The 25,930-nt window shown below is 46.0% G+C and overlaps 1 protein-coding gene across 5 annotated transcripts in view; it reads left to right on the top strand.

Moving 5' to 3' along the window:
• GRM5 (glutamate metabotropic receptor 5) overlaps positions 1-25,930 on the top strand; it is a 349,284-nt gene that overhangs the window by 255,021 nt on the left and 68,333 nt on the right. The gene's annotated exons all lie outside the window — the stretch shown is intronic.

Genomic DNA, 25,930 nt, shown 5'->3' with positions numbered 1-25,930 from the left:
CTGCAGGGTGGACTGGAACAGGGATTAGGAACAGCTATTTGATTGTAGACTAGACAAGAGACATGTGGTTTATATGTGAGGTATGGCTGATATTATCAAACCTGGGACCAATAGATGTGGTCTCCTCAGGAAAGTGGAGCTGAGGGACACATGTGGCTCTGGCTTAATCTAGACCTCAAATAGTTCTAACCAGTGTAGTTCCACCCGTTTCCCCAGGAGAGTAGCATGGGGCCAAGGACTTTGCAATGGTTGGTCAGGAACTAATATGTGACCAATTTACTATTCAGGAAATCACCGTCAATATTATATCCATAGTATTCACAATAAAGGACAAGTTAAGACTTATCTTTTAATAAATACTAATTCATAAAATCACTGTTCAAAAAAACACCACAGCAAAAAGCGTATACTACCACACCCAAAAATAACAATTCGACATAAGTCGTAAGGAGCCAGGACTAGAGAGATAGGTAAGACCTAAATGATGAGGTGAGGATAGGCTAGGGGGTCTGATTGAGATGGATAAATAGGAAGATGCCCCTTAATGACCAGATGATAAAACGTCAATATTTATAGAAGGAATAAGGGAAAAGTGCAGTCTACCACTAAACTTTCAATCCCCTGCTGTCCCTACCTTTTGAGGGACCCACCTCCTTAACAGGATGGCCTCAACCATCGTGACGTTCCATGGCCTATAATAGAGTGAGGGAAAAAGCTATAGACAAGAGACCGATCGAACGATCAGAACGATCAATAATACTCCATCCTGGTACTCCTGCGGCTATATGCAATGTTGTGAAAATAATAACAATCAATAATACAAGATAATCAGAAAAAGAAATTGACTATCAATTTCTGAGTAAAAAAAAATTACAGTTAATTGCAATAGTAAACAGTTCCTGTTCCAACGCGTTTCCCCTGTCTGTTTTCAACCGGGTTCATCAGGGAACCTTTTTAGACCAATCACTGGTACACATTGGTGATTATCTATTGTATGTATTTGTAAACAATATGGTGTGCCTACAGTATATGCCAATAGCTTGGTATACAACCTTGATGTTGTGTAATCAAGTACACATAAACTGAATACAAATAACCAGAATAATGCTATCACTGATAATGGACCACATGCCTAAATTGCTGTATCCTGTTATACTACCGGATAGAAGATTACCATTGAGCCAAAGGAGGCCTTAGGACTTGACTGCACTGGACCACAGCAAATACTTAACTGGAAATAAAGAGCATAAGAGAGAGCTAGCTCCACCCAGTGCTTATATGAGGGAGACTAGGAGGGGTCCCATAGGTCACCTTTAAGGTCACCCTTAGGTCACTGATTCCTCACAGGGTTGCACTCACATGACAACTCACATGACAACTGGTGATCACATGTTAACATTTATTAAAGCATTAATACTCTTATATAGATTTTACAGTATAACACAAGGCAGAAAATTTGTATACATAAGGGGACAGGTGACACAGCCTAGATGTGGCGGCAGCATGAGGAGACCATATAGTGGCTGAATGACACAGCGCGGAGGTGGCAGCAGCATGAGGAGATCATATGGTGGCAGTATGAGACAGCCTGTAGGCGGCATCAGCATGAGGAGATCATATGGTGGCAATATGAGACAGCCTGTAGGCGGCATCAGCATGAGGAGATCATATGGTGGCAGTATGAGACAGCCTGTAGGCGGCATCAGCATGAGGAGAACATATGGTGGCAGTATGAGACAGCCTGGAGCTGGCAGCAGAATGAGGAGAATATATGGTGGCAGTATGAGACAGCCTGGAGCTGGCAGCAGCAGGAGGAGAACACATAGTGGCAGAATGAGACAGCCTGGAGCTGGCATCAGCATGAGGAGAACATATGGTGGCAGTATGAGACAGCCTGAAGGTGGCATCAGCAGCATCAGAAGTCCTGAAAATTACCCGGTGACATAGTGGGGCAGTGGGTGGCAATACCAGTACCCGGTGACGAAGGAGGGTGAAAAAAGGAGAACTTGGCGTCAGATGTGTGGCATCAGGCGGGTGGCAGGATCAGAATAGTAGCTGAGGTGGGAAATAGAGAGAGGTTCCTTTGTGGGGCCACCCTTTTTAGGACGAGTAACACTTTCCTTGAAAAGGTGGAAGGGAAAAATGTATTGTCCATTTTAGCAGGCGGGGGTAAACAATTCCCCTGTAAGGCTCTACTCTCGCCCTATTAATTCCCTTCTTGGCAAGTATTACTCGCCCTAAAAAGGGTGGCCCCACACAGGAAACTCTCTCTATTTCCACCTAAAAACCCTGGGAAATGGCAGTGTTTGCAGGTGGAAATAGGGAGAGGTTGCTGTGTGGGGCCGCCCTTTTTAGGGCGAGTAATACTTGCCAAGAAGAGAATTAATAATGCGAGAGTAGGGCCTTACAGGGGAAGTTTTTACCCCCATGGGTTACAATGAACCATAAGTTGTTCCCTTCCACCTTTTAGAGGTCTTTGCATCACATCAAGACTTGGTGGTGTAGGTGACACATGGTATTTTTTGCACACCTTTCATTTTGTTTGATTTCAATACAATTTTGGGTACATATAATAATATATAGACCAGGGGACAAATTCCCAAATATATACAACAAGATATCACATCCAAGATACAATCTGCCCAGAGGGACTAGATGTATCCCATGACACAACGGCCCTACGCGTTTCGGCACAAAGTAACATGTGTCCTCCTCAGGGGCTCAACAAATGGATGCCAAGAAACAGAAAATCATTTATCTACAGTGAATTATTGGATAATGGTCTATAGCCAGGATGTGGCTCGAAGTATCGGAAACGCTTCCTTCACCCTTCCCAGATTCCACGGTCCTGTCGGGACTCGACGTGAAACTGTTCTGGCGCAAGAGGTAAGTGTGAAGCGCTCCGGACAGTGTGTGTAACCCGCAGTGGCGGGGAGCCGAGCTGTATGCCGGCTTCTCACACTCATGTGTGTGAGAAGCCGGCATACAGCTCGGCTCCCCGCCACTGCGGGTTACACACACTGTCCGGAGCACTTCACACTTACCTCTTGCGCCAGAACCGTTTCACGTCGAGTCCCGACAGGACCGTGGAATCTGGGAAGGGTGAAGGAAGCGTTTCCGATACTTCGAGCCACATCCTGGCTATAGACCATTATCCAATAATTCACTGTAGATAAATGATTTTCTGTTTCTTGGCATCCATTTGTTGAGCCCCTGAGGAGGACACATGTTACTTTGTGCCGAAATGCGTAGGGCCATTGTGTCATGGGATACATCTAGTCCCTCTGGGCAGATTGTATCCTGGATGTGATATCTTGTTGTATATATTTGGGAATTTGTCCCCTGGTCTATATTTTAGCAGCATAGCTTTGGCGTACTATTGCTAAGAGGCCCTTATCTGGGTCAAATGGCTGATTATAATTCATCACTATTATTATAATATTTTAGAGGTGGTTATTAAAAGTTATATTTTATGCACACTCCCCCCATTTTTTCCAATTTAATTTTTGGGAGCTGATTAATTACACTGGTCCATAGATACCACATCATCTACCTGTATTACATATAATAATAACAATTTATTTATATAGCGCCTACAGATTCCGCAGCACTTAGCATATATTTTATCCTAAGAAAAGTTACGTTTTAGCTAATGCATATCCTCAATACTTGTGGTCTGATTGTGAGGAATGTAATTTTTAGCACTATCCATATTTGTGAAGTGTTAGTGTGGAACCATGGTCAATCTACTCTGAGGCATCTGGCATTGGTGGGTGGAAATCCTGGCTAATCCATGCTTGATTCATCTTCACAAAGGTTAGTCTCTCCTTGGGGTTACTATGGCCCCCGCCACACTAAACACCCATTCTGATGGCACACTACTGGCCGGGCAGGACAGCTTTTCCAGGGCAAACTCTGCTAGTTGCAGCCAAAAATCAAGTTTGGCTGCCCAGAAGTCCAGCGGATCTTCGATGGTTGTTGGCATGGTCATGTCAAGGTATGCCACCACCTGCTGGTTCAGGTCCTGCTCCAGGTCTACCTGCTGATGAGTTACTTCACTATGCAGGTGAAGAAAGCTACTCATCAGCGACTGTAGATTCAGGCTGCTGATGGAGCTGGTACTGCTCCTGCCACCCAACCCCTCCCCAGCAGCCAAGGCAGTAGAAGGTGAGTGCAGAGGGCCCCCGAGTCAGACTTGTGAGAGGATGGGCAATGGTGCAGATAGGCATCGGCCAACTGACTACATAGGATGCCTGTGTAGTAGGTCAGTTTGTCCTCCCTCTCAGTGGGTGTAAAAAAGGCCCCCATTTTGTGCCGGTAGTGAGGGTCCAAAAAGGTGGACAGCCAGAAGTCATCCTGCTGTCGAATGGTGACAATTTGGCAGTCACTACGCACGCAACTGAGCATGCATCGTGCCATTTGTGCAAGTGACTCGGAGGGACTCCCTGCCTGCATCTCCACTGCATACTGCCACAGTGTGTCTGGGTCCTCTTTCTTGCCTTCCTCATAACCCTCTATCTCCTCTGGCTGCTCCTGCTCCTCCTCTCCTGTCAGATGGCTAGAAAAACTGCCCATTTTGCGAAACCTAAACTGTGCTCCACTGTGCCAATCCTCCTCTAGTTCAGCCCCCACAGGGCTCATGTGGCCGTGAGATGTAGGCATCACGTCTCCAGTGCCCTGACCAGCCATCGTTTCCAACACATGTTGTAGTAAATGAAGCAGTGGAATGACGTTGTTCATCCCGTAATCCTGACGAGGAGGTAGGGACAGCAGGAGAGGGAGGTTTTGTGGTAGACTGCCCTTTTCCCTTATTCCTTCTCTGAACATTGAACATATAACATCTGTTTACTAAGGGGCATCTAACTATTTATCCATCTCAATCAGATCCCCCTAGCCTATCCTTACCTCATCAATTAGGTCTTACCTATCTCTCTAGTCCTTACTCTTGCTACATATGTTGAATTGTTATTATTGGGTGACGTAGTATACATTTTTTGTTGTGTTTTATTTATTTATTTATTTTTTTTGCTTTTTTTGTAATTATAGTGATTTTATCAATTTGTATTTTTTTAAAGTTAAGTCTTACCTTGCCCTTTATTGTGAATACTAGAGATATAATATTGTCGGTGATTTCCTGTTTTAAGACATCTCTGTTCTGACTATAGGAATTGTGACCGCGCATTGTGTTTATCTGGTTCCTGTTCGGTGATTCCAATTTACTATTCAGCTGTACATTTAGTGCGAGACATATTAACTCTTAGTACTCTGTAAAACCTCAGTGTATGCATGAAATAAAGTGCAATGCGCAAAAATACAGTTAAACAACTCTACGGGTACCTGTATAAATCCAGAAAGCCTTCATACAATCAGACACCAGACAATTCTCCTGTGGGTAGCATCTGGAACAGCTGTACTGGGACACCACAGAGGCACTATGGACTGAACTGCCAGAACCAGGTCCCTCCATGGAACCATTTATATGAGTTGGGGATGTCCAATGTGAGCAAGTCCTTTAAGTAAGTCAGACATAATACCTGAGGTAATGGAGTTTCTGAGGTAATGGGACTAAGGATGTCTCAATATCAGTACTGGTTTTGATATTGGCGTTGATACCAGCGTTTGTGTACTTGTACTCATGCAAATGTCCCGGATACTCATTCAGATACCCGCAGATCACGCAGATGCCACTCAATCATTAGGCAGAGAGACATAGTTTTCCCCCAATAGGTCCTCTCCAATGACCTGATTTCATCATTAGTGTTGAGCGGCATAGGCCATATTCGAATTCGCGAATATTCGCGAATCTATGGACGAATATTCGTCATATATTCGCGAATATTCGCATATTCGTTATATTCTCGTTTTATTTTCGCATACGTGAAAAGTCGCGTATGCGAAAATTAACATATGTGAAAATTAACATATACAAAATTAGTATACGCGAAAATGCGCATATGCGAACATTATCATATGTGAATTTTCGCATATGCGAATTTTCGCACGCCAGTCTCACACAGTAGTATTAGGGCCTTCTTTACACCACACAAGCTGGAAGCAGAGAGGGGTGATCATTGTGATGTGTATTGTGAAGAAAAAAACAAAAAACAAAAAAATATTCGTAATTACGAATATATAGCGCTATATTCGCGAAATTCGCGAATATGCGATATTTGCGAATAATATTCGAATTGCGAATATTCGCGAGCAACACTATTCATCATGTGGCAGGTCCTGCACCACTTCAGCATGCAGAAAAAGGTCCTGCATCACTAACAGAGCGAATGATGTAGAGTCCTCAGTGCAGGAGCGAAAGAGGGATTTATAATATTTTCATTTGGAGGGAACTTATTGGGAGAAACTAAGAGGGACTACTACTTAAGAGGAGGTTTCCTACCAACCTGACTACCTAACTGATAGGGGCTTCTTCCTGAAAGGGAAGGGTTCCCTATCTACCTATCTTCTGTAGGCTTCTACCTAAAAGAGGAGGATTCCCTACCTATCTAATTACTGAAGGTTCTACTTAATAGGGAGATTACCTTCCTAACCATCTTCAGGGGGCTTCTACCTAATGGGGGGATTCCCTACCTACCTACTGGGGGCCTCTACCTAATAGAGGGATTCCCTACCTACCTATCTTCAGGGGGTTTCTACCTAATAGGAGGAATTTCCTATCTATCTATCTTCAGGGAGCTTCTACTTAACGGGGGATTCCTTACCTACCTACCTACTAGGGGCTTCAACCTAATAGGGGAATTGCATACCTACATAACTTCAGGGGGATTCTACCTAATAGGTTGGATTTCCTACCTACCAGGGGCTTCTACATAATAGGGTGTGATTCCCTACCTAATTACTGGAGGCTTCTACACAAAAGGACTGAATTCCCTACCTAATTACTGGGGGTTTCTACTTAATAGGGGGAATCCCCTACCTACATGTCTTCAGGAGGCTTTTACCTAATACTTAATCTACCTAGAGGGGCTTCTACCTAATAGGGGGGATTCTCTACCTATCGGGGCATATCTTAATTTTAAAAGGAGAATGTCCGGCACTTGGTATGTATAAAGCGCTTGCTTTATTGATGCCTTGGCAAGAAGTCACAACACAGAGCAGGAACAACTGACGTGTTTCACACCGTAAGGTGCTTAATCGTAGATCTTAATTTTGAGTGTCAGTGTGGGCCACATTTACAACTTTTGCCTAAGGCTTTACACAGTCTAGAGTTTCCTCTGCTGTCACATGACAACTAAAAAGTATCAGTAATTGGTATTGGTACTTGTGCTAAAAAATGGTATTGCGGAATCCGTAAATGGACCCAGCACGGCACAGTTTGAAAACATGTAAACAGATGTAGATTTTGCATTGTCCACTGAACTATTTCCCATAGGAAACTAAATATTTGACCAAATATAAGTCAATACGATTCATTAGAATCCTTTATTCAACAGATCTATCATGTCAGTCATGGCTCCTGTAATAGAGCTTGCACTAATAACCATAGCAAATATGGCTACAACAGAAGGTTGTTTTATATAAGAATATGATTTCATACATGGAATCTGCTTTAATTCTATATTAGTCATCGCCCTGTAGGATTATATTTTATGGCTGCCGTAGGAAACAAACTCGGTTCGTGTCATAAAAATTGTCAACCGGCTTCTATCTCTGACAGGAAATATAATCTCTGCCTTCAGATCTTACACTTGAGAAATCACAGATTTCATTTTTAGAAATTTTTATTACCGAGTTAATGAAAAAAAAAAGTGGAAACTTTCTGCTCCGTAGATCATGGCCGTAAATCAAAATGGGTTGCTATAAATTTAAATTTAGGAAGCTAAATTTAGTGTAAATGTAGAGATTTGGGTGGTGTAGTTATAGGCTGTATATATCTGGGTGGTGTAGTTATAGGCTTTATATATCTGGGTGGTGGAGTCATAAGCTGTATATATCTGGTTGGTGTAGTTATAGGCTGTATATATCTGGGTGGCGTAGTCATAAGCTGTATATATCTGGGTGGTGCAGTTATAGGCTGTATATATCTGGGTGGTGTAGTTATAGGCTGTATATATCTGGGTGGTGTAGTCATAAGCTGTATATATCTGGGTGGTGTAGTTATAGGCTGTATATATGTGGGTGGTGTAGTCATAAGCTGTATATATCTGGGCTGTGTAGTTATAGGCTGTATATATCTGGATGGTGTAGTTATAGGCTGTATATATATATCTGGGGTGTAGTTATAGACTGTATATATCTAGGTGGTGTAGTCATAAGCTGTATATATCTGGGGGGTGTAGTTATAGGCTGTATATATATATCTGGGGTGTAGTTATAGACTGTATATATCTAGGTGGTGTAGTCATAAGCTGTATATATCTGGGGGGTGTAGTTATAGGCTGTATATATCTGGGTGGTGTAGTTATAGGCTGTATATATATCTAGGTGGTGTAGTTATAGGCTGTATATATATCTAGGTGGTGTAGTTATAGGATGTATATATCTGGGTGGTGTAGTTATAGGCTGTATATATATCTAGGTGGTGTAGTTATAGGATGTATATATCTAGGTGGTGTAGTTATAGGCTGTATATATATCTAGGTGGTGTGTAGTTATAGGCTTTATATATCTAGGTGGTGTAGTTATAGGATGTATATATCTGGGTGGTGTAGTTATAGACTGTATATATCTAGGTGGTGTAGTTATAGGCTGTATATATATCTAGGTGGTGTAGTTATAGGATGTATATATCTGGGTGGTATTGTTATAATCGGCAGTTACAAATCATGCGCCGCATCAAATCTGCGCAGGATCCTGTTCATGTGAACGTACCCTAAAGGTGCCTAGTATGCACACTCACCTTGTGTTGCACTGTGGGCACGACCAACATGCACTTTACACTGGTGCGTGAAGCAAGAAGGGTATCAGGATCAGCCATTGTCCGACCGCAGCTCAAGTGACATGAGGCGGTAAATGTACTCACAGTGATAGACCCACGAAGAAGCCTCAGGAGACCAAGATACTCAGGAGCCTTGGCGGGTAGAACTGAAATTAGAAACAGAGGTGCCCCATGTGGAGTATCACACGTGCAGGATGAGGAAGTCTCGGAGAAGGGAGCACATGGTCTCTTACCAACAATGGACAGCACGTAGTGGAATATAGTGTGGACAACCCGTCTGCAGCCTTCCTGATGAGTCTTAGGATACAAGAACCAGGCTTCAAGGGTAACAGGAATTTCATGGCGGTGACCAGGACCAAACATAAAACAGATGCCGTGGCTTGAAGGTAAGTACTTCATTTACCAAGATGCAACGAGTTTCACTGCGCAAGCGTTTCACTACACCTTTCCAGGATGATAACGGGCACTGCATCTAGCCAGGCCGATAACGGGCACTGCACCTTTCCAGGCCGATTACGGGCACTGCACCTTTCCAGGATGATAGCGGGCACTGCACCTTTCCGGGATGATAACGAGCACTGCACCTTTCTGGGATGATAACGGGCACTGCACCTTTCCAGGATGATAACGGGCACTGCACCTTTCCGAGATTAAAACGAGCACTGCACCTTTCTGAGATGATAACGGGCACTGCACCTTTCCGGGCTGATTACGGGCACTGCAGCTTTCTAGGCAGATAACGGGCACCGCAGCTTTCTGGGCAGATAACGGGCACTGCACCTTTCTGGGCCAATAACGGGAACTGCACCTTTCAGGGCCGATAACGGGCACTGCACCTTCCCAGGCCGACAACGGGCACTGCACATTTCCAGACTGATAACGGGCACTGCACCTTTCTGGGCCGATAACGGGCACTGCACCATTCAGGACCGTTAATGGGCATTGCACCTGTGATAGCCTGGGGGAGTAGGGTATATGGGATGTAGCTGTGAGGGCTCCTCTGTAATGCTTGTCCTACCGCCACCCTTCCCAAGAGCGATAGGGAGGTATAGAATAATTGAATGTCCACAACCGGAGAGTTTGCTGAAAACAGTTGGAACTTTACTGAAGATCTTATACAAGCTTCATAACAGGAACAGTCTCTATACAGGCAAAGTCTCTTGGAGATTGACAGTGGTTGGGACCTTAAGCGATTTAGAGTCCTTAGACTGATATGCGATGTTCCACTGGATTTAGGGGATTTAGTTGTGGTTCAGTAGTCACGCTAGCTTTAGCGGGGATTAGTTTAGAACTCACGGTTTAGTTTAGGCATAGGCCGGTAGGTTTTCTGGCCTAGCGTGTCTTTGAAAGTTGCGCAGATCTGTCCTGCTAGTCCGGCATGCACAAGAGCAGCAACCCAAGAGAGCGATCATTGGCTACAGCTCCCTTATATGGGCAGGGGCTGGATCTAGAGCTAATTGGTCCAATACTTCTGTCAATCATCTTTACACAGGGTTATGGGTAGCATGTGACCCAAGGACCTCCAAATGTCCTCTAACAAACCATAGTGGAATAAACATAGTCACATGACCGAATGTCCTGCAACGCCAACAAGGTAAGTATACATTACATTATATTAAATATACACATTATTAAATATTTACATATAAACATCACAGAATTAAAGTAGAAGAGAGGCGACTAGGGGCTGTCCCACCTGGGGACTCTACCTGAGCGTAGTTACTCTGACTTTGGGGACCACCATACAAGGTACGGTATGCAATAGGGTTCCGGGATACCACACACCTTTCTGTATATGATCTATATTTCACATTTCAGTCTGATTGTTCCGGGAGACATCTTGCTCTCCATCGCACCTTTGGTATAGTGGGATATTTTATTAATGTCTACTGTGATTTGCGGCTCCTGTCTGGGTTATTCCCAATTATCTCCGTCTCAGGACTGTCAGACTTATTCCTCCAGGGACAGATCAGAATCTGGCGGAATTTTTTTTTTTTCTAACAAGAATCAACAAATTACTTCTGTCAGGCCATAAGTTGTAGGGTAAAAATATGGATATATTGTTATAAAATAATCTTTTCAGCCACTATAGGGTTAAACTAAACTCATTGTCATTATCCTCTAATCATGATAGATACTTAAAAGGGTATTCCAGGCAAAACCTTTTTTATATATATATATATATATATATATATATATATATATATATATATATATATATATATCAACTGGCTCCGGAAAGTTAAACAGATTTGTAAATTACTTCTATTAAAAAATCTTAATCCTTCCAATAGTTATTAGCTTCTGAAGTTGAGTTGTTGTTTTCTGTCTAACTGCTCTCTGATGACTCACGTCCCGGGAGCTGTGCATGATGGGAGAATATCCCCATAGGAACTGCACAGCTCCCGGGACGTGAGTCATCAGAGAGCAGTTAGACAGAAAACAACAACTCAACTTCAGAAGCTAATAACTATTGGAAGGATTAAGATTTTTTTAATAGAAGTAACTTACAAATCTGTTTAACTTTCCGGAGCCAGTTGATATATATAAAAAAAAAGTTTTGGCCTGGAATACCCCTTTAAAGGAACGGTAAAGGATATAATATATATGATATAAAGGCACATCTCTAATTATAACTTGAATGTAGAGGAGGGGGACGGCACTAAAGAAAACCCATATAGAGTTAGTCACATACACGTGTAGGCTGCAGGAGGGTCCCAAGCTGCGAAGTACATTCGGTACTGGTGCTCGGTCACCAAAAAGCAGATAAGTCCATTCATGAGCGGAATAGAAAGAATAGAAAGAACATAGGTGGCGGCACTCGCGTAATGTAGTAAATCTTCATATTTCTTTATTGCGGGGAAATGTAGCCATAAAAACACAGGAGCAAATATAAATTGCCCCTTTTCCCATTTTACAAAAAAAAAAAAAAGCGTAATTTTTTTTATTACTAAACATATTTGATATCCGTGCGTGCGTAAATGAACTATCAAAACATAATGTTAAAGGGGTACTCCACTGGAATTTTTTTTTTTTTTTTTTAATCAACTGGTGCCAAAAAGATTTGTAAATGAACAAATGTTTACAAGAACAGGTGTAGCACCCGGCACTGCTATATCCAATCAGCCAGTAAGGATTCCGGGAGGGATAACGCTGCTGTGACTGTGTAATGAACAATCTTGCTACGTGGAGGTGCAGACCGGTAGATAAGGGTAACTATTATCAGCCAATTGAACGAAGTAGAAAAAAGTCGCACTCACCAACCAGGAGCAGTGTTCAAAGACTGTTCTTTATTCACACCGGCAGTGGAACAATAAAAGACGGTCACACGCGCGGGGAGCGAGAGCAGCCGCTCTCGAGATGCGGGGGCACACCACCAGAGGTGACTAGTTTCGCGTCAAAGATTGATGCTTCTTCCGGCCAATAAGGTCTCGCTCCCCCCGTGTGTGACCGTCTTTTATTGTTCCACTGCCGGTGTGAATAAAGAACAGACTTTAAACACTGCTCCTGGTTGGTGAGTGCGACTTTTTTCTACTTCGTTCAATTGGCAGATTTGTAAATGACTTCTATTAAGAAATCTTAATCTTTCCAGTACTTATCAGCTGCTGTATGCTCCACAGGAAGTTCTTTTCTTTTTGAATTTACTTTCTGTCTGACCACAGTGCTCTCTGCTGACACCTCTGTCCATGTCAGGAACTGTCCAGAGTAGGAGCAAATCCCCATAGAAAACCTCTCCTGCTCTGGACAGTTCCTAAAATGTCAGACAATGCAGCTTTTTGTTGAAAATTGATCATAAAGTCACATATACGCATAAGTGGTACGGATAAAATCTACAGATCCTATAGCCCTGTGTCACGATTCGGCTAGCTGGATGTGGATCCTCTGTGTCAGCGAGGGTTTGGCGTGGACCGTGTCGGTGGACCGGTTCTAAGATGCTACTGGTGTTCACCAGAGCCCGCCGCAAAGCGGGATGGGCTTGCTGCGGCGGTAGCAACCAGGTCGTATCCACCGGCAACGGCTCAACCTTGCTGACTGCTGAGAAGGCGTGGGACAGAAGGACTAGACAGAGGCAAGGTCAGACGTAGCAGAAGGTCGGGGCAGGCGGCAAGGTTCGTAGTCAATGTGGATAGCAGAAGATCTGGAAACACAGGCTTTGGACAACACTAAACGCTTTCACTGGCACAAGGCAACAAGATCCGGCAAGGAAGTGTGGGGGAAGTGAGGTAATATAGCCAGGGAGCAGGTGGAAGCTAATTAGGCTGATTGGGCCAAGCACCAATCATTGGTGCACTGGCCCTTTAAGTCTCAGAGAACTGGCGCTTTTTTAAAGTGGTACAATAACAGTAAAGCAGTGTTCCTTTAAATGGAATTGATTATCACGGATTCTCTGTGTCACTACGTGAAAAAAAACCTGAAATATAACAGTTTCACACTAGCCCGGGCTGTTCCCGTTTGGTTAAGAAGCAAATAGTTCTTGAGGGGTTCATGCTCTCGCCTTCTGCTGCCTGCATGACTCCTCCCCCCATTAGTACTAAGGGCTCAGTATGTGTTTTTGTATGTGAGTACACAACACTGCAGGTATATAGTGTGAAGGCAGATAAAGCAGGATGCTATACAAAGCTGGAGGCAGATAACACAGGATCCCACACAAAGCTGGGGGCAGATAACACAGGATCCCACACAAAGCTGGAGGTGGATAACACAGGATCCCACACAAAGCTGGAGGCAGATAACACAGGATTCTATACAAAGCTGGAGGCAGATAACACAGGATCTCATACAAAGCTGGAGGCAGATAAGACAGGATCTCATGCAAAGCTGGAGGCAGATAAGACAGGATCTCATACAAAGCTGGAGGCAGATAAGACAGGATCTCATGCAAAGCTGGAGGCAGAGGCGCAACTTGTAGCTTCTGAAGCCTAATTAAAAATTTGCCCCATGTGCCAATTATAAAGCAGGTCTCTTATGGGTCAGAAGTGCTTTGGCGCCCCCTTGGGCATGAGGGCCCCGGGGCGACTGCTACCTCTGCACCCACTATTGCTATGACCCTGGCTGGAGGTAGAAAACACAGGATCCCATAGAAAGCTGACAGAAGATAACACAGGATTCTAAACAAAGCTGGAGGAAGATAACACAGGATCCCACACAAAGCTGGAGGCAGATAACACAGGATCCCACACAAAGCTGGAGGAAGATAACACAGGATCCCACACAAAGCTGGAGGCAGATAACATAGGATCCCGCACAAAGCTGGAGGAAGATAACACAGGATCCCACACAAAGCTGGAGGCAGATAACACAGGATCCCACACAAAGCTGGAGGTGGATAACACAGGATCCCACACAAAGCTGGAGGAAGATAGCACAGGATCCCACACAAAGCTGGAGGAAGATAACACAGGATCCCACACAAAGCTGGAGGCAGATAACACATGATCCAACACAAAGCTGGAGGAAGATAACACAGGATCCCATAGAAAGCTGACAGAAGATAACACAAGATCCCACACAAAGCTGGAGGAAGATAACACAGGATCCCGCACAAAGCTGGAGGAAGATAACACAGGATCCCACACAAAGCTGGGGGCAGATAACACAGGATCCCACACAAAGCTGGAGGTGGATAACACAGGATCCCACACAAAGCTGGAGGCAGATAACACAGGATTCTATACAAAGCTGGAGGCAGATAACACAGGATCTCATACAAAGCTGGAGGCAGATAAGACAGGATCTCATGCAAAGCTGGAGGCAGATAAGACAGGATCTCATACAAAGCTGGAGGCAGATAAGACAGGATCTCATGCAAAGCTGGAGGCAGAGGCGCAACTTGTAGCTTCTGAAGCCTAATTAAAAATTTGCCCCATGTGCCAATTATAAAGCAGGTCTCTTATGGGTCAGAAGTGCTTTGGCGCCCCCTTGGGCATGAGGGCCCCGGGGCGACTGCTACCTCTGCACCCACTATTGCTATGACCCTGGCTGGAGGTAGAAAACACAGGATCCCATAGAAAGCTGACAGAAGATAACACAGGATTCTAAACAAAGCTGGAGGAAGATAACACAGGATCCCACACAAAGCTGGAGGCAGATAACACAGGATCCCACACAAAGCTGGAGGAAGATAACACAGGATCCCACACAAAGCTGGAGGCAGATAACATAGGATCCCGCACAAAGCTGGAGGAAGATAACACAGGATCCCACACAAAGCTGGAGGCAGATAACACAGGATCCCACACAAAGCTGGAGGTGGATAACACAGGATCCCACACAAAGCTGGAGGAAGATAGCACAGGATCCCACACAAAGCTGGAGGAAGATAACACAGGATCCCACACAAAGCTGGAGGCAGATAACACAGGATCCCACACAAAGCTGGAGGAAGATAACACAGGATCCCATAGAAAGCTGACAGAAGATAACACAAGATCCCACACAAAGCTGGAGGAAGATAACACAGGATCCCGCACAAAGCTGGAGGAAGATAACACAGGATCCCACACAAAGCTGGGGGCAGATAACACAGGATCCCACACAAAGCTGGAGGTGGATAACACAGGATCCCACACAAAGCTGGAGGAAGATAACACAGGATCCCGCACAAAGCTGGAGGTGGATAACACAGGATCCCACACAAAGCTGGAGGAAGATAACACAGGATTCTAAACAAAGCTGGAGGAAGATAACAAAGGATCTCATACAAAGCTGGAGGTGGATAACACAGGATCCCACACAAAGCTGGAGGAAGATAACACAGGATTCTAAACAAAGCTGGAGGCAGATAACACAGGATCCCACACAAAGCTGGAGGAAGATAACACAGGATTCTAAACAAAGCTGGAGGAAGGTAATACAGGATCCCACACAAAGCTGGAGAAAGATAACACAGGATCCCACACAAAGCTGGAGGAAGATAACACAGGATTCTAAACAAAGCTGGAGGAAGGTAACACAGGATCCCACACAAAGCTGGAGGAAGATAACACAGGATCCCACACAAAGCTGGAGGAAGATAACACAGGATCCCACACAAAGCTGGAGGCAGATAACATAGGATCCCACACAAAGCTGGAGGAAGATAACACGGGATCCCACACAAAGCTGGAGGAAGATAACACGGGACCCCACACAAAGCTGGAGGCAGATAACACAGGATACCACATAAAGCTGGAGGTGGAAAACACAGGATCCCTCACAAAGCTGGAGGAAGATAACATAGGATCCCACACAAAGCTGGAGGAAGATAACACAGGATCCCACACAAAGCTGGAGGAAGATAACACAGGATACCACACAAAGCTGGAGGCAGATAACACAGGATCCCACACAAAGCTGGAGGAAGATAACACAATATCCCTCACAAAGCTGGAGGCAGATAACACAGGACCCCACACAAAGCTGGAGGTAGATAACTCAAGATCCCACACAAAGCTGGAGGCAGGTAACACAGGATCCCACACAAAGCTGGAGGAAGATAACATAGGATCCCACACAAAGCTGGAGGAAGATAACATAGGATCCCACACAAAGCTGGAGGCAGATAACACAGGATCCCACACAAAGCTGGAGGAAGATAACACAGGATCCCACACAAAGCTGGAGGCAGATAACATAGGATCCCGCACAAAGCTGGAGGAAGATAACACAGGATCCCACACAAAGCTGGAGGCAGATAACACAGGATCCCACACAAAGCTGGAGGTGGATAACACAGGATCCCACACAAAGCTGGAGGAAGATAGCACAGGATCCCACACAAAGCTGGAGGAAGATAACACAGGATCCCACACAAAGCTGGAGGCAGATAACACAGGATCCCACACAAAGCTGGAGGAAGATAACACAGGATCCCATAGAAAGCTGACAGAAGATAACACAAGATCCCACACAAAGCTGGAGGAAGATAACACAGGATCCCGCACAAAGCTGGAGGAAGATAACACAGGATCCCACACAAAGCTGGGGGCAGATAACACAGGATCCCACACAAAGCTGGAGGTGGATAACACAGGATCCCACACAAAGCTGGAGGCAGATAACACAGGATTCTATACAAAGCTGGAGGCAGATAACACAGGATCTCATACAAAGCTGGAGGCAGATAAGACAGGATCTCATGCAAAGCTGGAGGCAGATAAGACAGGATCTCATACAAAGCTGGAGGCAGATAAGACAGGATCTCATGCAAAGCTGGAGGCAGAGGCGCAACTTGTAGCTTCTGAAGCCTAATTCAAAATTTGCCCCATGTGCCAATTATAAAGCAGGTCTCTTATGGGTCAGAAGTGCTTTGGCGCCCCCTTGGGCTTGAGGGCCCCGGGGCGACTGCTACCTCTGCACCCACTATTGCTATGACCCTGGCTGGAGGTAGAAAACACAGGATCCCATAGAAAGCTGACAGAAGATAACACAGGATTCTAAACAAAGCTGGAGGAAGATAACACAGGATCCCACACAAAGCTGGAGGCAGATAACACAGGATCCCACACAAAGCTGGAGGAAGATAACACAGGATCCCACACAAAGCTGGAGGCAGATAACATAGGATCCCGCACAAAGCTGGAGGAAGATAACACAGGATCCCACACAAAGCTGGAGGCAGATAACACAGGATCCCACACAAAGCTGGAGGTGGATAACACAGGATCCCACACAAAGCTGGAGGAAGATAGCACAGGATCCCACACAAAGCTGGAGGAAGATAACACAGGATCCCACACAAAGCTGGAGGCAGATAACACAGGATCCCACACAAAGCTGGAGGAAGATAACACAGGATCCCATAGAAAGCTGACAGAAGATAACACAAGATCCCACACAAAGCTGGAGGAAGATAACACAGGATCCCGCACAAAGCTGGAGGAAGATAACACAGGATCCCACACAAAGCTGGGGGCAGATAACACAGGATCCCACACAAAGCTGGAGGTGGATAACACAGGATCCCACACAAAGCTGGAGGCAGATAACACAGGATTCTATACAAAGCTGGAGGCAGATAACACAGGATCTCATACAAAGCTGGAGGCAGATAAGACAGGATCTCATGCAAAGCTGGAGGCAGATAAGACAGGATCTCATACAAAGCTGGAGGCAGATAAGACAGGATCTCATGCAAAGCTGGAGGCAGAGGCGCAACTTGTAGCTTCTGAAGCCTAATTAAAAATTTGCCCCATGTGCCAATTATAAAGCAGGTCTCTTATGGGTCAGAAGTGCTTTGGCGCCCCCTTGGGCATGAGGGCCCCGGGGCGACTGCTACCTCTGCACCCACTATTGCTATGACCCTGGCTGAAGGTAGAAAACACAGGATCCCATAGAAAGCTGACAGAAGATAACACAGGATTCTAAACAAAGCTGGAGGAAGATAACACAGGATCCCACACAAAGCTGGAGGCAGATAACACAGGATCCCACACAAAGCTGGAGGAAGATAACACAGGATCCCACACAAAGCTGGAGGCAGATAACATAGGATCCCGCACAAAGCTGGAGGAAGATAACACAGGATCCCACACAAAGCTGGAGGCAGATAACACAGGATCCCACACAAAGCTGGAGGTGGATAACACAGGATCCCACACAAAGCTGGAGGAAGATAGCACAGGATCCCACACAAAGCTGGAGGAAGATAACACAGGATCCCACACAAAGCTGGAGGCAGATAACACAGGATCCCACACAAAGCTGGAGGAAGATAACACAGGATCCCATAGAAAGCTGACAGAAGATAACACAAGATCCCACACAAAGCTGGAGGAAGATAACACAGGATCCCGCACAAAGCTGGAGGAAGATAACACAGGATCCCACACAAAGCTGGGGGCAGATAACACAGGATCCCACACAAAGCTGGAGGTGGATAACACAGGATCCCACACAAAGCTGGAGGAAGATAACACAGGATCCCACACAAAGCTGGAGGTGGATAACACAGGATCCCACACAAAGCTGGAGGAAGATAACACAGGATTCTAAACAAAGCTGGAGGAAGATAACAAAGGATCTCATACAAAGCTGGAGGTGGATAACACAGGATCCCACAGAAAGCTGGAGGAAGATAACACAGGATTCTAAACAAAGCTGGAGGCAGATAACACAGGATCCCACACAAAGCTGGAGGAAGATAACACAGGATTCTAAACAAAGCTGGAGGAAGGTAACACAGGATCCCACACAAAGCTGGAGAAAGATAACACAGGATCCCACACAAAGCTGGAGGAAGATAACACAGGATTCTAAACAAAGCTGGAGGAAGGTAACACAGGATCCCACACAAAGCTGGAGGAAGATAACACAGGATCCCACACAAAGCTGGAGGAAGATAACACAGGATCCCACACAAAGCTGGAGGCAGATAACATAGGATCCCACACAAAGCTGGAGTAAGATAACACGGGATCCCACACAAAGCTGGAGGAAGATAACACGGGATCCCACACAAAGCTGGAGGCAGATAACACAGGATCCCACATAAAGCTGGAGGTGGAAAACACAGGATCCCTCACAAAGCTGGAGGAAGATAACATAGGATCCCACACAAAGCTGGAGGAAGATAACACAGGATCCCACACAAAGCTGGAGGAAGATAACACAGGATACCACACAAAGCTGGAGGCAGATAACACAGGATCCCACACAAAGCTGGAGGAAGATAACACAATATCCCTCACAAAGCTGGAGGCAGATAACACAGGATCCCACACAAAGCTGGAGGTAGATAACTCAAGATCCCACACAAAGCTGGAGGCAGGTAACACAGGATCCCACACAAAGCTGGAGGAAGATAACATAGGATCCCACACAAAGCTGGAGGAAGATAACATAGGATCCCACACAAAGCTGGATGCAGATAACACAGGATCCCACACAAAGCTGGAGGAAGATAACACAGGATCCCACACAAAGCTGGAGGCAGATAACATAGGATCCCGCACAAAGCTGGAGGAAGATAACACAGGATCCCACACAAAGCTGGAGGCAGATAACACAGGATCCCACACAAAGCTGGAGGTGGATAACACAGGATCCCACACAAAGCTGGAGGAAGATAGCACAGGATCCCACACAAAGCTGGAGGAAGATAACACAGGATCCCACACAAAGCTGGAGGCAGATAACACAGGATCCCACACAAAGCTGGAGGAAGATAACACAGGATCCCATAGAAAGCTGACAGAAGATAACACAAGATCCCACACAAAGCTGGAGGAAGATAACACAGGATCCCGCACAAAGCTGGAGGAAGATAACACAGGATCCCACACAAAGCTGGGGGCAGATAACACAGGATCCCACACAAAGCTGGAGGTGGATAACACAGGATCCCACACAAAGCTGGAGGCAGATAACACAGGATTCTATACAAAGCTGGAGGCAGATAACACAGGATCTCATACAAAGCTGGAGGCAGATAAGACAGGATCTCATGCAAAGCTGGAGGCAGATAAGACAGGATCTCATACAAAGCTGGAGGCAGATAAGACAGGATCTCATGCAAAGCTGGAGGCAGAGGCGCAACTTGTAGCTTCTGAAGCCTAATTCAAAATTTGCCCCATGTGCCAATTATAAAGCAGGTCTCTTATGGGTCAGAAGTGCTTTGGCGCCCCCTTGGGCATGAGGGCCCCGGGGCGACTGCTACCTCTGCACCCACTATTGCTATGACCCTGGCTGGAGGTAGAAAACACAGGATCCCATAGAAAGCTGACAGAAGATAACACAGGATTCTAAACAAAGCTGGAGGAAGATAACACAGGATCCCACACAAAGCTGGAGGCAGATAACACAGGATCCCACACAAAGCTGGAGGAAGATAACACAGGATCCCACACAAAGCTGGAGGCAGATAACATAGGATCCCGCACAAAGCTGGAGGAAGATAACACAGGATCCCACACAAAGCTGGAGGCAGATAACACAGGATCCCACACAAAGCTGGAGGTGGATAACACAGGATCCCACACAAAGCTGGAGGAAGATAGCACAGGATCCCACACAAAGCTGGAGGAAGATAACACAGGATCCCACACAAAGCTGGAGGCAGATAACACAGGATCCCACACAAAGCTGGAGGAAGATAACACAGGATCCCACACAAAGCTGGAGGCAGATAACATAGGATCCCGCACAAAGCTGGAGGAAGATAACACAGGATCCCACACAAAGCTGGAGGCAGATAACACAGGATCCCACACAAAGCTGGAGGTGGATAACACAGGATCCCACACAAAGCTGGAGGAAGATAGCACAGGATCCCACACAAAGCTGGAGGAAGATAACACAGGATTCTAAACAAAGCTGGAGGAAGATAACACAGGATCTCATACAAAGCTGGAGGTGGATAACACAGGATCCCACACAAAGCTGGAGGAAGATAACACAGGATTCTAAACAAAGCTGGAGGCAGATAACACAGGATCCCACACAAAGCTGGAGGAAGATAACACAGGATTCTAAACAAAGCTGGAGGAAGGTAACACAGGATCCCACACAAAGCTGGAGAAAGATAACACAGGATCCCACACAAAGCTGGAGGAAGATAACACAGGATTCTAAACAAAGCTGGAGGAAGGTAACACAGGATCCCACACAATGCTGGAGGAAGATAACACAGGATCCCACACAAAGCTGGAGGAAGATAACACAGGATCCCACACAAAGCTGGAGGCAGATAACATAGGATCCCACACAAAGCTGGAGGAAGATAACACGGGATCCCACACAAAGCTGGAGGAAGATAACACGGGATCCCACACAAAGCTGGAGGCAGATAACACAGGATCCCACATAAAGCTGGAGGTGGAAAACACAGGATCCCTCACAAAGCTGGAGGAAGATAACATAGGATCCCACACAAAGCTGGAGGAAGATAACACAGGATCCCACACAAAGCTGGAGGAACATAACACAGGATACCACACAAAGCTGGAGGCAGATAACACAGGATCCCACACAAAGCTGGAGGAAGATAACACAATATCCCTCACAAAGCTAGAGGCAGATAACACAGGATCCCACACAAAGCTGGAGGTAGATAACTCAAGATCCCACACAAAGCTGGAGGCAGGTAACACAGGATCCCACACAAAGCTGGAGGAAGATAACATAGGATCCCACACAAAGCTGGAGGAAGATAACATAGGATCCCACACAAAGCTGGAGGAAGATAAAAAAGGAACCCACACAAAGCTGGAGGCAGATAACATAGGATTCCATACAAAGCTGGAGGAAGATAACACAAGATCCCACACAAAGCTGGAGGCAGATAACATAGGATCCCACACAAAGCTGGAGGCAGATGTTACGCCGAGCGCTCCGGGTCCCCGCTCCTCCCCGAAGCGCTCACAGCGTTCTCCTGTTCGCAACGACCCGGTCAGACCTGCTGACCGGGTGCGCTGCGATAATGTCCCCAGCCGGGATGCGATTCGCGATGCGGGACGCGCCCGCTCGCGATGCGCATCACGACCCGCTTACCAGACTCGTTCCCTGTCTGTGCTGTCCCAGCGCGCGCGGCCCCGCTCCCTAGGGCGCGCGCGCGCCGGGTCTTTGCGATTTAACCCCTTAAGGACGCAGGACGTAAATGTACGTCCTGGTGAGGTGGTACTTAACGCACCAGGACGTACATTTACGTCCTAAGCATAACCGCGGGCATTGGAGCGATGCCCGTGTCATGCGCGGCTGATCCCGGCTGCTAATCGCAGCCAGGGACCAGCCGGCAATGGCCGACGCCCGCGATCTCGCGGGCGTCCGCCATTAACCCCTCAGGTGCCGGGATCAATACAGATCCCGGCATCTGCGGTGGTTCGCGATTTAAATGAACGATCGGATCGCCCGCAGCGCTGCTGCGGGGATCCGATCATTCATAACGCCGCATGGAGGTCCCCTCTCCTTCCTCCGTGCGGCTCCCGACATCTCCTGCTCTGGTCTGTGATCGAGCAGACCAGAGCAGAAGATGACCGAAAACACTGATCTGTTCTATGTCCTATACATAGAACAGATCAGTATTAGCAATCATGGTATTGCTATGAATAGTCCCCTATGGGGACTATTCAAGTGTAAAAAAAAATGTAAAAAAATGTAAAAGTAAAAGTAAAAAAAAAGTGAAAAATCCCCTCCCCCAATAAAAAAGTAAAACGTCCGTTTTTTCCTATTTTACCCCCAAAAAGCGTAAAAAACATTTTTTATAGACATATTTGGTATCGCCGCATGCGTAAATGTCCGAACTATTAAAATAAAATGTTAATGATCCCGTACGGTGAACGGCGTGAACGAAAAAAAATAAAAAAAAGTCCAAAATTCCTACTTTTTTAATACATTTTATTAAAAAAAAAACTATAAAAAAATTATTAAAAGTTTTTTATATGCAAATGTGGTATCAAAAAAATGTACAGATCATGGCGCAAAAAATGAGCCCCCATACCGCCACTTATACGGAAAAATAAAAAAGTTAGAGGTCATCAAAATAAAGGGATTATAAACGTACTAATTTGGTTAAAAGGTTTGTGATTTTTTTTAAGCGCAACAATAATATAAAAATATATAATAATGGGTATCATTTTAATCGTATTGACCCTCAGAATAAAGAACACATGTCATTTTTACCATAAATTGTAGGGCGTGAAAACAAAACCTTCCAAAATTAGCAAAATTGCGTTTTTCGTTTTAATTTCCCCACAAAAATAGTGTTTTTTGGTTGCGCCATACATTTTATGATATAATGAGTTATGTCATTACAAAGTACAACTGGTCGCGCAAAAAACAAGCCCTCATACTAGTCTGTGGATGAAAATATAAAAGAGTTATGATTTTTAGAAGGCGAGGAGGAAAAAATTAAAACGTAAAAATTAAATTGTCTGAGTCCTTAAGGCCAAAATGGGCTGAGTCCTTAAGGGGTTAAAGGGCCGGTGCGCCACTGATTGGCGCATGGGTTTTAATCAGTACCTTCACCTGTGCACTTCCCTATTAATACCTCACTTCCCCTGCATTTTCTTGCCGGATCTTGTTGCCATTGTGCCAGTGAAGGCGTTTCCTTGTGTGTTCCTTGCCTGTGTTCCAGACCTCCTGCCGTTGCCCCTGACTACGATCCTTGCTGCCTGCCCTGACCTTCTGCTACGTCCGACCCTGCTCTTGTCTACTCCCTTGTACCGCGCCTATCTCAGCAGTCAGAGAGGTTGAGCCGTTGCCGGTGGATACGACCTGGTTGCTACCGCCGCTGCAAGACCATCCCGCTTTGCGGCGGGCTCTGGTGAAAACCAGTAGCAACTTAGAACCGGTCCACCGACACGGTCCACGCCAATCCCTCTCTGGCACAGAGGATCCACCTCCAGCCTGCCGAAGCGTGACAGTAGATCCGGCCCTGGATCCTGCTGAGGTCCCGCTGCCAGTTGTCGCTGACCTCCCCACGGTGGTCGCCCAGCAGTCGCAACAGATAGCGCAACAAGGCCACCAGCCTCCGTTTATCATTGCCGGACAAATTTGATGGGGACTCTAAATTTTGCCGTGGTTTTCTTTCACAATATTCCCTGCATTTGGAGATGATGTCGGACCAATTTCCAACTGAAAGGTCAAAGGTGGCTTTCGTGGTCAGCCTTCTGTCTGGGAAAGCCCTGTCATGGGCCACACCGCTCTGGGACCACAATGATCCTGTCACTGCCTCTGTACACTCTTTCTTCACGGAGATTCGAAGTGTCTTCGAGGAACTAGCCCGAGCCGCTTCTGCCGAGACTGCCCTGCTGAACCTGGTCCAGGGTAATTCTTCTGTTGGCGAGTACGCCATCCAATTCCGTACTCTCGCCTCCGATTTGTCCTGGAATAACGAGGCCCTCTGCGCGACCTTCAAAAAAGGCCTATCCAGTAACATCAAAGATGTGCTGGCCGCACGAGAAATCCCTGCTAACCTGCACGAACTTATTCATCTTGCCACCCGCATTGACATGCGTTTTTCCGGAAGGCGTCAGGAGCTCCGCCAGGATATGGACTTTGTTCGCACGAGGCGGTTTCTCTCCCTGGCTCCTCTCTCCTCTGGTCCACTGCAATCCGTTCCTGTGCCTTCCGCCGTGGAGGCTATGCAAGTTGACCGGTCTCGCTTGACACCTCAAGAGAGGACACGCCGCCGCATGGAGAACCTATGCCTGTACTGTGCCAGTACCGAACACTTCTTGAAGGATTGTCCTATCCGACCTCCACGTCAGGAAAGACGCACTCCGACTCTGCACAAAGGTGAGACAGCTCTAGGTGTGAACTTTGCTTCCCCACGTTTTACTGTGCCTGTGCGGATTTCTTCTTCTACCTTCTCCTTCTCAGCTGTGGCCTTCCTGGATTCCGGATCTGCAGGAAATTTTATTTTGGCCTCTTTCGTCAACAGGTTCAAGTCTCGCCAGACCCCTCTACATCGCCTCTGTTAATAATGAAAGATTGGACTGTACTGTGCGTTACCGCACGGAACCCCTCTTAATGTGCATTGGACCCCATCACGAAAAGATTGAATTTCTGGTCCTCTCTAACTGCACTTGGGAAATTCTTCATGGACTACCTTGGCTTCAATGCCATTCCCCAACCCTCGATTGGACCACCGGGGAGATCAAGAACTGGGGTACTACTTGCCACAAGAACTGTCTTATGCCTGCTCCCAGTACTGTCAGTCAAAACCCTATGGCTCCTCCGATACCAGGTCTCCCCAAGGCCTATCTGGACTATGCTGATGTTTTTTGCAAAAAACAAGCAGAAACTTTGCCTCCTCACAGGCCTTATTACTGCCCTATTGACCTCCTCCCTGGTACTACTCCACCCCGGGGCAGAATCTATCCTCTGTCCGCTCCGGAAACACAAGCCATGTCGGAGTACATCCAAGAGAATTTAAAAAAGAGGGTTCATCCGCAAGTCTTCCTCCCCTGCCGGAGCTGGATTTTTCTTCGTTTCCAAAAAAGACGGCTCCTTACGACCTTGCATTGATTACCGCGGTCTTAAAAAAATCACTGTAAAAAACCGCTATCCCCTACCTCTTATCTCGGAACTCTTTGACCGCCTACGTGGCGCCAACATCTT

This window comes from Hyla sarda, chromosome 2 (genome assembly GCF_029499605.1).
Source record: "Hyla sarda isolate aHylSar1 chromosome 2, aHylSar1.hap1, whole genome shotgun sequence".
Lineage (NCBI taxonomy): Eukaryota > Metazoa > Chordata > Amphibia > Anura > Hylidae > Hyla > Hyla sarda.
Note: the sequence above shows the minus strand (reverse complement) of the source record. Positions and strands in the feature narration are given on the sequence as shown.